General features: G+C 35.0%; 1 long non-coding RNA gene across 8 annotated transcripts in view; it reads left to right on the forward strand.

Moving 5' to 3' along the window:
- Positions 1-4,016: 4,016 nt before the first annotated feature.
- The window catches only part of LOC130052684 (uncharacterized), a 9,833-nt gene continuing 1,160 nt past the window's right edge, over positions 4,017-12,689 (forward strand). The window contains exons 1-5 of one of the 8 annotated variants that reach the window (XR_008801068.1): positions 4,017-4,052; positions 4,114-4,275; positions 4,555-4,716; positions 4,996-5,157; positions 12,121-12,264. This is a non-coding gene — a long non-coding RNA (uncharacterized LOC130052684). The other 7 variants (XR_008801064.1, XR_008801063.1, XR_008801065.1 and 4 more) reach the window with 7 other exon arrangements.

Raw genomic sequence — 12,689 nt, forward strand, 5'->3', positions numbered from 1 at the left:
CACTCATTGCCAAATATCAAACTGCTTATACATAATATACTTTTCAACCATATCAACCTGAATTCATTAAAATTCTATGCAAATACAAAAAAGTTCTAGGAATATTTATGACTATTTAATATCAAAATCACAGCATCGACCTATTTGTGAAAACAAATGGGTTAATGATTTAAATTTGCAATTAGGTTTAAATTGGAAACATGTATATACAAACATCAAATCTGTAACAAAAGATTCAGGACTGATATGGTTCAACTATAGAATCATTCAAAGAATATTAGGTACTAATAAACTCCTACATATATCAAAAATTAAAAACTCTCCACTTTGTTCAATAGGTGCACTAGAACCAGAAACAATTAAGCATATCTTTTCTTTTTATTGTCCTTTTGTCTCTACACTATGGACAAAATTATCTGATCGGATTTTTAAAAAATCTGGTAAAAGAATGGGATTTAGTGTACAAACTGTTATTTTTTGGTTTTCCAGAAAAAGAACACATGGTTTTAAACTTTATAACCCTCTTACTAAAGAGATACATATTCCAATATTCAAGAAAAAAATGTCAATATTGTTTTTGATGATGTTTTGAAATGTTTATATTATTACTACATTTTGGAGGAAAAACTTACAGAACAAATATTTTACAAATAGAAATGGTCTATAAAATGGAAATGTCTTTTCAATTAATGATAACAGCATTTCTTTTTTTTTAACAATAAGTACTAGCATATAAATGCAATTGTCTATATCGCTTTCTTTAATCTGTATGAGAGTGTGAGTAAAAGGTGTATATGTATTTGTTGAAAAGGATGAAAACAATAAAAAAAAATTAGATTCATACTGTGTGCCATGTTTGAAAAGTAAGTAGACGGATTTGACGAGATGGCCCTTAATTGAAATATATGTAGTTATGTAGTTGAAATCGTTTGTGTTTTCTGTAATACAAATTAACAATTTATTGGATTATCGTGGCAAAATTCGCTACAGCGATGATTTTCCTACAAGATAATGAACAAGTACTTGTCGCCGGTTGACACGTGTTCCATCACACACGGTTTCAATTGTTTTGAGGGCCATTTCGTCAAATCGATGTGAAACCATTGCAAAATATCAAAATGCGACTAAGATGAGGAACATGTATTGACTCCCTACTTAAAACCATAGTTCTAGACAGGTGCCCTATTAATCACTGTCAATTTTTTTGGACAATGCCAATATCGTTTCCAAGACAACCATTTACAAGAAAAGCATTTTATTAACAGATTTAACACACGGAACTGAATGCCAAACTTCAACGGAACTGATACAGAAAATGATTGGATGTTTTTACTGTTTGCTTCATTTATATACACTCACCTATAGTGGTTACGACTTGATAATTAATAGCAGTAGTATTGTAGTAGTTGTCTTTCAAATAATTGTACAGTATGAAATGTGTTTGAACATGCCTAGTCAATAAATGCATCCATATACGTACATTTACATTCACTGAATATTCTCTTATCTTGCTTTTGTAATTGACATTACTTTCATCTGCAACAATGAATACATGTTTGTTGCAAACTAGTTCGATCCGTTTTTTATACCACCACTTGTTTGCGTAATTATTATCAAATATGGAGCGTCGTCAAGGTTGTTCTATTTAAAGTGACGAAATGGTTAATGATAATATATCTAAGTGCTCAAATCTAGTTATATATATATTTTTAAATTCATAAAAAATATAAACATAAACTATAAAATGTTTTTTCATTGTTGTTTCATCGGATGATGAAGGTACATGAAGCAATCATCGCAGAAAAAAAAATACACAACCCACAAGCGGGTTATGGATTTTTTTTCTGCAATGCTCGCTACCTTCATCACCCAATGAAACAAGAAAGAAATCATTTTATTGTTTAAATACAGTAATTATGACCATTGTTTGTTTTACGTTCCTTCGAGAATTTATATTTACATTTCACTTGCTTACATGTACATGGTCAAGCGGTCTAGCGTGGTGATAGGAGGTTATGTTCCACGGGTTGTGAGTTCAACTACAGGTTGGGACGGAAGCTGATATTGTCATATATGTATAAAGTAAAGAAGGTGTTGCACGTCTCATGTTAATTTCCCTAAAGGTGTTGCATGAAAGATCGAAAAAAAATTAAGTTATTCAAATACACTGTATATCATAAAACCAATTGGAAGGTATGTCTCGATTCAATGATTTTTGAAAATAAGTTTAAAAGACGTGTATTGACAAAAATTAGCCAAATTATTTCGAGTTTAAGCGATTTAAATGATTTTTAGCGTTAAAATGGAGGGGTATCCCCGAATTTCAGAAAAACTGCCTCCTTGAAACAAAATATATTTACATTTTTGTAGCGTGGACATGTTCTTCGAGTTTTCCTCTATAAAACTGTCGCTTTGAAATTTTGTTTCACGAGGGCATTTTTTTGTTGTTGTAAATTTCAAAAAATCAAAACGACTTCACTGGTATTATTTTCAACTTCACTGATATTATTTTCAACTTCACCTGTACGTTAATTTTCCTTAGTAATGTATGGCCTACTGCGTGGTTCATTGGGTAAGTTCGTTGACTCTTACAGTTAAAGATGGTTTTTTTTAAACGACCGGGTTCGAATCCCTCACGAACACATTTTCTTCATATTACGTTTTCCATCTAGATTTTTTTTCTTAACTGAAACATGCTTATAGTTTTTATAAATGTTTCGTGTCAAATCTGTTTATTACTGTGTGCAGAGTTTGAAATACGCTTCCAACCTGGACACTGTTTCGTTTGTGAATAGGACTCGCTACAAACACGCCGAATACAGCACGCAATAGTTGCCATTTTTTGATTGTAGAAAATAATACATAGGAGTATAAGAGCTTTTGGACTGTAGTAGTATAGAATATTAAATATTTGATACACTCGTAACATGTAACCGTATACATTGTATCTGATACTCAGAAAAAAAGAAGACAATTTAATATTTTCAAGATTTCAAAAATTATGTTTAGACTACATGCATAATGCATTGACACATAAAATGTATTAGGTTTGTTCTTCATGCTAGGAAATCCTACAGGTATTTAAATGGCAAATACGCAATGCAAGGTGAAGATAACGAACAGTGGTCAATCTCATAACTCCTACAAGCAATACAAAATAGATAGTTGGGCAAACACGGACCCCTGGAGACACCAGAGGTGGGATCAGGTGCCTAGGAAGAGTAAGCATCCCCTGTTGACCGGTCACACTCGCCGTGAGCCCCATATCCTGATCAGGTAAACGGAGTTATCCGCAGTCAAATCGGTGTGCCAAGAACGGCTTAACAATCGGTATGAAACACGTCAGACAGCATTTGACCCAATGCGAGGTTGTATTGACGAACTAGATCGATATAACGACCATAGAATTTGCGAAATGCTGACTTCAATCGAGACTGTTGAAATCCCTGTACCATCAACTTGTTTGTCAGTAGCTTACCTCGATTTAAAAACTGACTATACCCAGAACAAGCTCTTGCATATCGAATCAGTTGAGATATTTAAACACCATATGCAGGTGATAATGGAATATTGCTACATAAATGTGGGAAGTTGACGATGGAGAAGCAATGAGTATAGATATGAATGAAGGTCAGTTCTACGTCACGAGTGCTGGCAAGTAGCTCCGATTAGGGAAAGTTCCCACTTCGGTGCAACACCCCCTTTAGTTTCCCATAATTTTATATTCTTTTTGCCACTTAGAACAGATTACGTCAAGAGTTAATTGTAATATCCGTGCTATATAAAGTATATCAGATGCAATGTGTATCACGAATGTACGTCAAAATCATGTAAACATAATCTTATCTCAATCTGGTGAAACAGTCCTATGTATTTTTATACATCCTTTTGTTTGTCAATCTCCAACAAGTAGATGCCCAATAATTAGCTTTAATTTCCGGGGGGGGGGGGGGGGGGGGGAGAGAAAACACGACAATTTTCCTTTATTTATATATGTGACATTAACGTCGCTCCGTAACAAAATTGTAATTTACTTCCTCGAGGAAACTGTTGTAAGTATATGAGTTATGAATTATGTAACATTAACAATATACATACGTTTGTTTGTTTTAGAGTAGATGTAATTAAGTACCCAGTAGAACAGTTGTACACTTGTGTGTGTGTTTCAACGAACCAGTGTAGATATCGGTGCTGTAAAAACCGAATCTAACCAATCTAATCGTGCATAGATCTACGCAACTGACGAGTGCGAATGCTTAAAACAATGGCAAAACGGTATGTGTAAGCACTTTAAATCAAATGAAAATAGCGTGTTGAATTTTATAGCGTTCATGCATGTAGTAAGTTTTATAAATGGTGGCTTAGCAAAAGAACAGCTGTGGGCTTTAGGATTTATTCAATCGTGTTAACACGACAATTTTCCTTTATTTATATATGTGACATTAACGTCGCTCCGTAACAAAATTGTAATTTACTTCTTCGAGGAAACTGTTGTAAGTATATGAGTTATGAATTATGTAACATTACCAATATACATACGTTTGTTTGTTTTAGAGTAGATGTAATTAAGTACCCAGTAGAACAGTTGTACACTTGTGTGTGTGTTTCAACGAACCAGTGTAGATATCGGTGCTGTAAAAACCGAATCTAACCAAGCTAATCGTGCATAGATCTACGCAACTGACGAGTGCGAATGCTTAAAACAATGGCAAAACGGTATGTGTAAGCACTTTAAATCAAATGAAAATAGCGTGTTGACTTTTATAGCGTTCATGCATGTAGTAAGTTTTATAAATGGTGGCTTAGCAAAAGAACAGCTGTGGGCTTTAGGATTTATTCAATCGTGTTAACACGACAATTTTCCTTTATTTATATATGTGACATTAACGTCGCTCCGTAACAAAATTGTAATTTACTTCCTCGAGGAAACTGTTGTAAGTATATGAGTTATGAATTATGTAACATTAACAATATACATACGTTTGTTTGTTTTAGAGTAGATGTAATTAAGTACCCAGTAGAACAGTTGTACACTTGTGTGTGTGTTTCAACGAACCAGTGTAGATATCGGTGCTGTAAAAACCGAATCTAACCAATCTAATCGTGCATAGATCTACGCAACTGACGAATGCGAATGCTTAAAACAATGGCAAAACGGTATTTGTAAGCACTTTAAATCAAATGAAAATAGCGTGTTGAATTTTATAGCGTTCATGCATGTAGTAAGTTTTATAAATGGTGGCTTAGCAAAAGAACAGCTGTGGGCTTTAGCATTTATTCAATCGTGTTAAAGACTCATCTCATGACCATACGGTTGGTGAAAATGTAGGCAGAGCCTAATCTAAACAGATGTTATTTACCTGGAGTGGCCAGGGTCTACCAAGGTGTTAATTGCTATATCCCATGGCACTCAAAGAAAAACACAGAGACAGAGGTGATCCAGACAGAACATGGTAGAAATCTACCTGTCCCTGCTTTTTTATAGTTTTGATATACACGGGACCTGTCTCAGGGACCTCTGTAGAGTTTCTGTGGTCATAGTGTTTGAATAATGGTTGTATTCCTAAGAGTAGCTGACACACATTGTACATCCACCCTCTCTCTCTCTCTCTCTCTCTGTCATTGACTCACTGAATATAAATATAGAGGTGTCATAAATTGATGATTATTGTGCAAATTATTGTTTGATTTCTAATTGTGTAATTTACAATACATGTAGGGGAATAATTACAATTATATTGAAATTGAATTGTTCAGGAGTCTTTTTAAAAACAATTGAATTACTAGAAAATAGCAGCTGTGGACAGGTCAATGCTATCATAACTCAGGTATACTGGGCTTCCTCAAGATCTAAAGAATGCCTGTAGGTACTGACTGTTATTGTTATTAAAACACCTCTCTGGGGGTAGCTCCAGACCACAGTGTTTGCAGATGTCACTCCATCTGAGATCTATTGTTAAATGTTTGATTGTGTTTTGGGGGTGTTAACTTAAAATTGGGTCTTTAACGTTCATTATGACATATGCGCTAACTTACTTCCGGGAAAATTGTGAAAAAACCATTAATCTGCCAGACGCACAACTAGATCATGTGTTAACACGGTCTTCCGTGCCATTGAACCCTCTTGATTGCAGTATTGCTATAACTCATTTCTTTTTAGGATTCATGTTCATAAAACAAAGTCACTGCTATTATGTGGATTTGAAAGGCCGACCTTACATGTAACACACACACCAAAAATGCTAATTAAGTTGAAATTCAAAAAAATATATGAGCATCATAGACAGGTAAAAACAGGAATGCTCTAGTTTAGAATTCAGCTAATTATGATTTTGAATACCTAGAGAGTAAGTAGTATGTATGAGGCAGAAGACTGGAGGATGTGTAACTAATATACGGTGTGCATTATCTCCCAGGACTAGACGCTACAGTTAAATTAGCGACTTACATGTTTTCGTTCTTGTAGTATCAGATTCTGATTTATTTATTTTTTGGCCGGGTTGCACGAAGTGCAAATCCGGTCTATAGTATGGTGAAGTGCTGGCGGGCGGGCGGGCAGTTGGGGAAATTTTGTGAAATCAACTCCTCCTACAGTTTTTAATGTACAACCTTGAAACTTTGCAGAAAGTAAGTATATATATTGAAGTTATGCACTAGGTTTTTTGAAGTCTGACCTTTGTCGAATATGGGCGCTACAGCAAAAAGTTGTTACTAAAAATAGAGTTCAACTTGAAAAAGGTAAATGAGATTATCTTTTGTGGTTAAATTTAGTTGCACTACCTCTGAGGAAAAATTCAATTATATATGAATGTCAAATTTTTTGGGCATGAGTTGTAAATTTGCAATAGAAATAGAGAAATTCTGTTTCTTTATCATATAATCATATACAATTCAAGCACCTGAAGTTATTGTTCATTTTAGTTGTTATTACTTAATATTACATATATCAGCAGTGCTCCAAGTTGCGAGTAAAACGGTTGCATTTGCGACCAGAAAATAAATTTTGCGACTAGAGATTATAATTAAGTCGCATTTTCGCGAGTGAAGAAAATTTGGGCAACCAGTAAAATTTTAGAATCGGGATCAGAAGTCTGAATAAATATTTTTAGTCTAGGTCAAAACAATCAAGATGGCGGGAAAACGAGGTTTAGAGCACTTTGGATTTATCAATAGTAAAAAAACAGAAGCCTCAACCTTGTACATGTAACAAAGAAATTCAAGAATCACACGGGGAAAGTTCTGCATCAAAATATGGCGTAGCAATGTCTAAAGAGAAATGCAAAAGTAAAGGAAGAACCCCAGTCCTGAAATGGCGGAGGAAATTTTCGTGATGGCAAAATGTTTTGCAGAATTTGTGAGGCCAATAAGCCAGCAACGTCCACAATTTCTAGACATCCATTGCCCTATTTCGCCACGACCGAGTGTACATCTTTCAAACGTGGAAATGTGACTATTCACGGTAACAGTAAGAGACATGTCGTTGTCCGTGACTGCATTATTAGCAGTAAGTCGAGCGGGGCAACAGATAACTACCACCAAATAAATCCCTACCCAAATTATTTACTCTAAATATTGCAACCCGGCCAATTGAGTCTTTGACCCATTTTTTTTTTTTTTAGATGTTTGTGTAGATAAATCCTTGTAAGATAATTACCAATATTTACATTCATAACGTTTTTTCCCTTAATGACCTAAAACTGAAGGAGTCCCGTGAGGATCCGGGTTAGAATAGGTCTTTGGTATCCCTTGCTTGTCGTAAGAGGCGACTAAATGGGGCGGTCCTTCGGATGAGACCGCAAAAACCGAGGTCCCGTGTCACAGTTTTAACCATTATTATTGATAAGTCATATGAAGATCGATCGACCTTAAAGTGACGAAATGGTTAATGATGATATATTTAAGTGCTCAAATCTAGTTATATATATATATTTTAAATTTATAAAAATATAAACAAAATGTTTTTTCGTTGTTGTTTCATCGGGAGATGAAGGTAGCAATCATCGCAGAAAAAAATACACAACCCTTAAGCGGGTTATGGATTTTTTTTCTGCAATGCTCGCTACCTTCATCACCCAATGAAACAAGAAAGAAATCATTTTATTGTTTAAATAATTATGACCATTGTTTGTTTTACGTTCCTTCGAGAATTTATATTTACATTTCACTTGCTTACATGTACATGGTCAAGCGGTCTAGCGTGGTGATAGGAGGTTATGTTCCACGGGCTGTGAGTTCAACTACAGGTTGGGACGGAAGCTGATATTGTCATATATGTATAAAGTAAAGAAGGTGTTGCACGTCTCATGTTAATTTCCCTAAAGGTGTTGCATGAAAGATCGAAAAAATAATTTAAGGTATTCAAATACACTGTATATCATAAAACCAATTGGAAGGTATGTCTCGATTCAAAGATTTTTGAAAATAAGTTTAAAAGACGTGTATTGACAAAAATTAGCCAAAATATTTCGAGTTTAAATCAAGCAATAAGCGATTTAAATGATTTTTAGCGTTAAAATGGAGGGGTATCCCCGAATTTCAGAAAAACTGCCTCCTTGAAACAAAATATATTTACATTTTTGTAGCATGAACATGTTCTTCGAGTTTTCCTCTATAAAACTGTCGCTTTGAAATTTTGTTTCACGAGGGCATTTTTTTGGTAAATCTCAAAAAATCAAAACGACTTCACTGGTATTATTTTCAACTTCACTGGTATTATTTTCAACTTCACCTGTACGTTAATTTTCCTTAGTAATGTATGGCCTACTGCGTGGTTCATTGGGTAAGTTCGTTGATTCTTACATTTAAAGAGGTTTTCTTCTTTTTTTTAAACACCGGGTTCGAATCCCTCACGAACACATTTTTTTCATATTACGTTTTCCATCTAGATTTTTTTTTCTTAATTGAAATATGCTTATAGTTTTTATAAATGTTTCATGTCAAATCTTTGTTTATTACTGTGTGCCGAGTTTGAAATACGCTTCCAACCTGGACACTGTTTAGTTTGTGAATAGGACTCGCTACAAACACGCCGAATACAGCACGCAATAGTTGCCAATTGTTGATTGTAGAAAATAATACATACGAGTATAAGAGCTTTTGGGCTGTAGTAGTATAGAATATTAAATATTTGATACACTCGTAACATGTAACCGTATACATTGTATCTGATACTCAGAAAAAAAGAAGACAATTTAATTTTCACGATTTCAAAAATTATGTTTAAACTACATATATAATGCATTGATACATAAAATGTATTAGGTTTGTTCTTCGTACTAAGGAATCCTACAGGTATTTAAATGGCAAACACGCAATTAGTATAAATATGAATGAAGGTCAGTTCTACGTCACGAGTGCAACACCCCCTTTAGTTTCCCATAATTTTATATTCTTTTTTCCACTTAGAACAGATTATTTTAAGTCAAGAGTTAATTGTAATATCCGTGCTATATAAAGTATATCAGATGCAATGTGTATCACGAATGTACGTCAAAATCATGTCAACATAATCTTATATCTTTTCTCAATCTGGTGAAACAGTCCTATGTATTTTTATACATCCTTTTGTTTGTCAATTTCCAACAAGTAGATGCCCAATAATTAGCTTTAATTTCCGGAAAAAAAGAAACCACGACAATTTTCCTTTATTTATATTTGTGACATTAACGTCGCTCCGTAACAAAATTGTAATTTACTTCCTCGAGGAAACTGTTGTAAGTATATGAGTTATGAATTATGTAACATTAACAATATACATACGTTTGTTTGTTTTAGAGTAGATGTAATTAAGTACCCAGTACACTTGTGTGTGTGTTTCAACGAACCAGTGTAGATATTGGTGCTTTAAAAACCGAATCTAACCAATCTAATCGTGCATAGATCTACGCATTAAAATAAACATTATGGAAACTGACGAGTGCGAATGCTTAAAACAATGGGTAAATGGTATTTGTAAGCACTTTATAGCGTGTTGAATTTTATAGCGTTCATGCATGTAGTAAGTTTTATAAATGGTGTATTGGCAAAAGAACAGCTGTGGGCTTTAGCATTTATTCAATCGTGTTAATGTTCATTATGACATATGCGCTAAGTACTTCCGGGAAAATTGTGAAAAACCCATTAATCTGTCAGACGACCAACTAGATCATGTGTTAACACGGTCTTCCGTGCGATTGCACCCTCTTGATTGCAGTATTGCTATATAACTCATTTCTTATTGGGATTCATGACTTGTTCATAAAACAAAGTCACTGCTAATATGTGGATTTGAAAGGCCGACCTTACATGTAACACACACCAAAAATGCTAATTAAGTTGAAATTCAAAAAAATATTATGTGCATCATAGACAGGTAAAAACAGGAATGCTTTAGTTTAGAATTCAGCTAATTATGATTTTGAATACCTAGAGAGTAAGTAGTATGTATGAGGCAGAAGACTGGGGGATGTGTAACTAATATACGGTGTTAATTATCTCCCAGGATTAGACGCTACAGGTAAATTAGCGACTTACGTGTTTTCGCTCGTGTAGTATCAGATTCTGATATTTTTTTTTTAGATGTTTGCGTAGAGAAATCCTTGTAAGATAATTACCAATATTTACATTCATAACGTTTTTTCCATTAATGAATTAAAACTGAAGGAGTCCCGTGGGGGATCCGGGTTAGAATACATGTCTAGGTCTTTGGTACCCCTTGCTTGTCGTAAGAGGCGACTAAATGGGGCGGTCCTTCGGATGAGACCGCAAAAACCGAGGTCCCGTGTCACAGCAGGTGTGGCACGATAAAGATCCCTCCCTGCTCAAAGGTCGTAAGCGCCGAGCATAGGCCTAAATTTTGCAGCCCTTCACCGTAGCGGTGACGTCTCCATGTGAGTGAAAAATTCTCGAGAGGGACGTTAAATAATATAAAATCAATCAATCTAAAACTGAAGGTTAATTTCTGATACAAACTTTCATCCTTTGAATTAGGCTTGGCACTGCGTATTGTGTGTGAGGGTGTGCGAAAATCGGATCCCAGTTAGTACGGAAAGTGGTGTTTGATGGAAATAACTCGATCCACTGGATCTAGCTGAGAGGTTCTAGCTGAGGGGGGTCTATCAGGAAAACGGGGCATTTAACCTGGTCAATGATTGATGAGCAGTTTGTCAAATTGCAGTTTCTCGTTTAAACTCCGACTCGTAGAAAATTAAAAGCACACAAAAGTATTTTTACCGATTTATTTTTTTTTACGGATTTATTAGCGTCTGGACAACTTTATTCAATGAGATATTTATTTTTCTAGGTGATGTTGTATAATATAAATTTAGCTTGTGCATTAGAATGTGCAAAACAATATAAGCTGTAAATAAACCCATGGATAGATTATGTATCATACATGTGTGCATCCGGAATATAAGGAAACAAACACGGAATCATTTGTGCAGCTGGAACAATGTTGTATTTTTTCATTCTTTGTATAGTTTGGTTGTCAGCAGGTTTTGTACAGAGAATAGTTTTCTTCATGAGAATACTAGATGGATTGGACTCCAACTTGCTTTCATGTATGACTGCTGTTCTCTCCAAATGCGGCCGGATGTTTTAAAAATGAACGACAATGTAGCAGACAATCGATAGTTTCCCTCCAAATATAATTCTTGTTCAGTCGGTCCTCCATTCCTGTGTTCACCATATACACTGTACATATTTTATTCATTTTTCATTCGTTAAATTCCTGAGGGGATCCGAGTTAGAGTGGATCCTCAGTACCCCTAGCTACATGTAGTTGTAAGAGGCGAATAGATGGGGCGGTCCTTCGAATAAGACCGAAGAAAAAAACCCACAATGAAGCCCCATGTTACAGCAGTCTTAAATTGTGCAGCCCTTCACCGGCAATGGTGACATCTCCCTATGTGTGAAACATTCTCGAGTGGGTCGTTAAACATTCAATCGATCAATCAATCATTAAAAACTTGTAAGTCATAGCTTATTTTGTCGCGTACACCTCGGATCCCCCTGAGAAGGAGGCGGTTACGAGTTTACGAAACAAGACACTGTGCAGCGACTTTCATACGTAATCTTATTTTTGATGTATTTCTGTGTCAGTCTCTTCTACTTGTAAAGACACGTACTATTAATCACCAGGTTCAACGTTTGATATCAGTGGGAGGAGGAGTACACACTACAAATTGTATAAATAAGTCACGGTGCTGACTGCCACAGCTACGGGAAGGACCGTCCACTCCGAGTACTACCATTTCGTAACAAAAATTTAAATCCTATACCCAAGTAAGTCTTCTTTTTTTTCAAAAGAAGGAAGTTTTCTTTCTCAAATTGTAAATCCATGGTTTTATATAATATTGACGATACGTTGTTGGTTAAAGCATAGATTGCAACAGACAGTCACAGTCACACACAGGTAAAGGACATTGATGAATTTAATGCTTCATTTGTTGATATCGTGTTTCTTAGTAACAGATTGACTATTACAACAACAAACCAACACAGCATTATACGTTTAACTCTTTATTTTTGTTAATCGATATAAGAAACTGATAAAACTGCAAGCAATGCTGAGTTTCCACTACTGAACGAGAAATCACACTTCACTGATAAATATTATACAAAGTACAGGTGCGTTCACGAGTCTCTGGTAAACACGTCCATGATAACCAATTAAAGGGAGATTAGATTCGAGAAACAATAAACAAATC

This window comes from Ostrea edulis, chromosome 3 (genome assembly GCF_947568905.1).
Source record: "Ostrea edulis chromosome 3, xbOstEdul1.1, whole genome shotgun sequence".
In the NCBI taxonomy this organism is placed as follows: domain Eukaryota; kingdom Metazoa; phylum Mollusca; class Bivalvia; order Ostreida; family Ostreidae; genus Ostrea; species Ostrea edulis.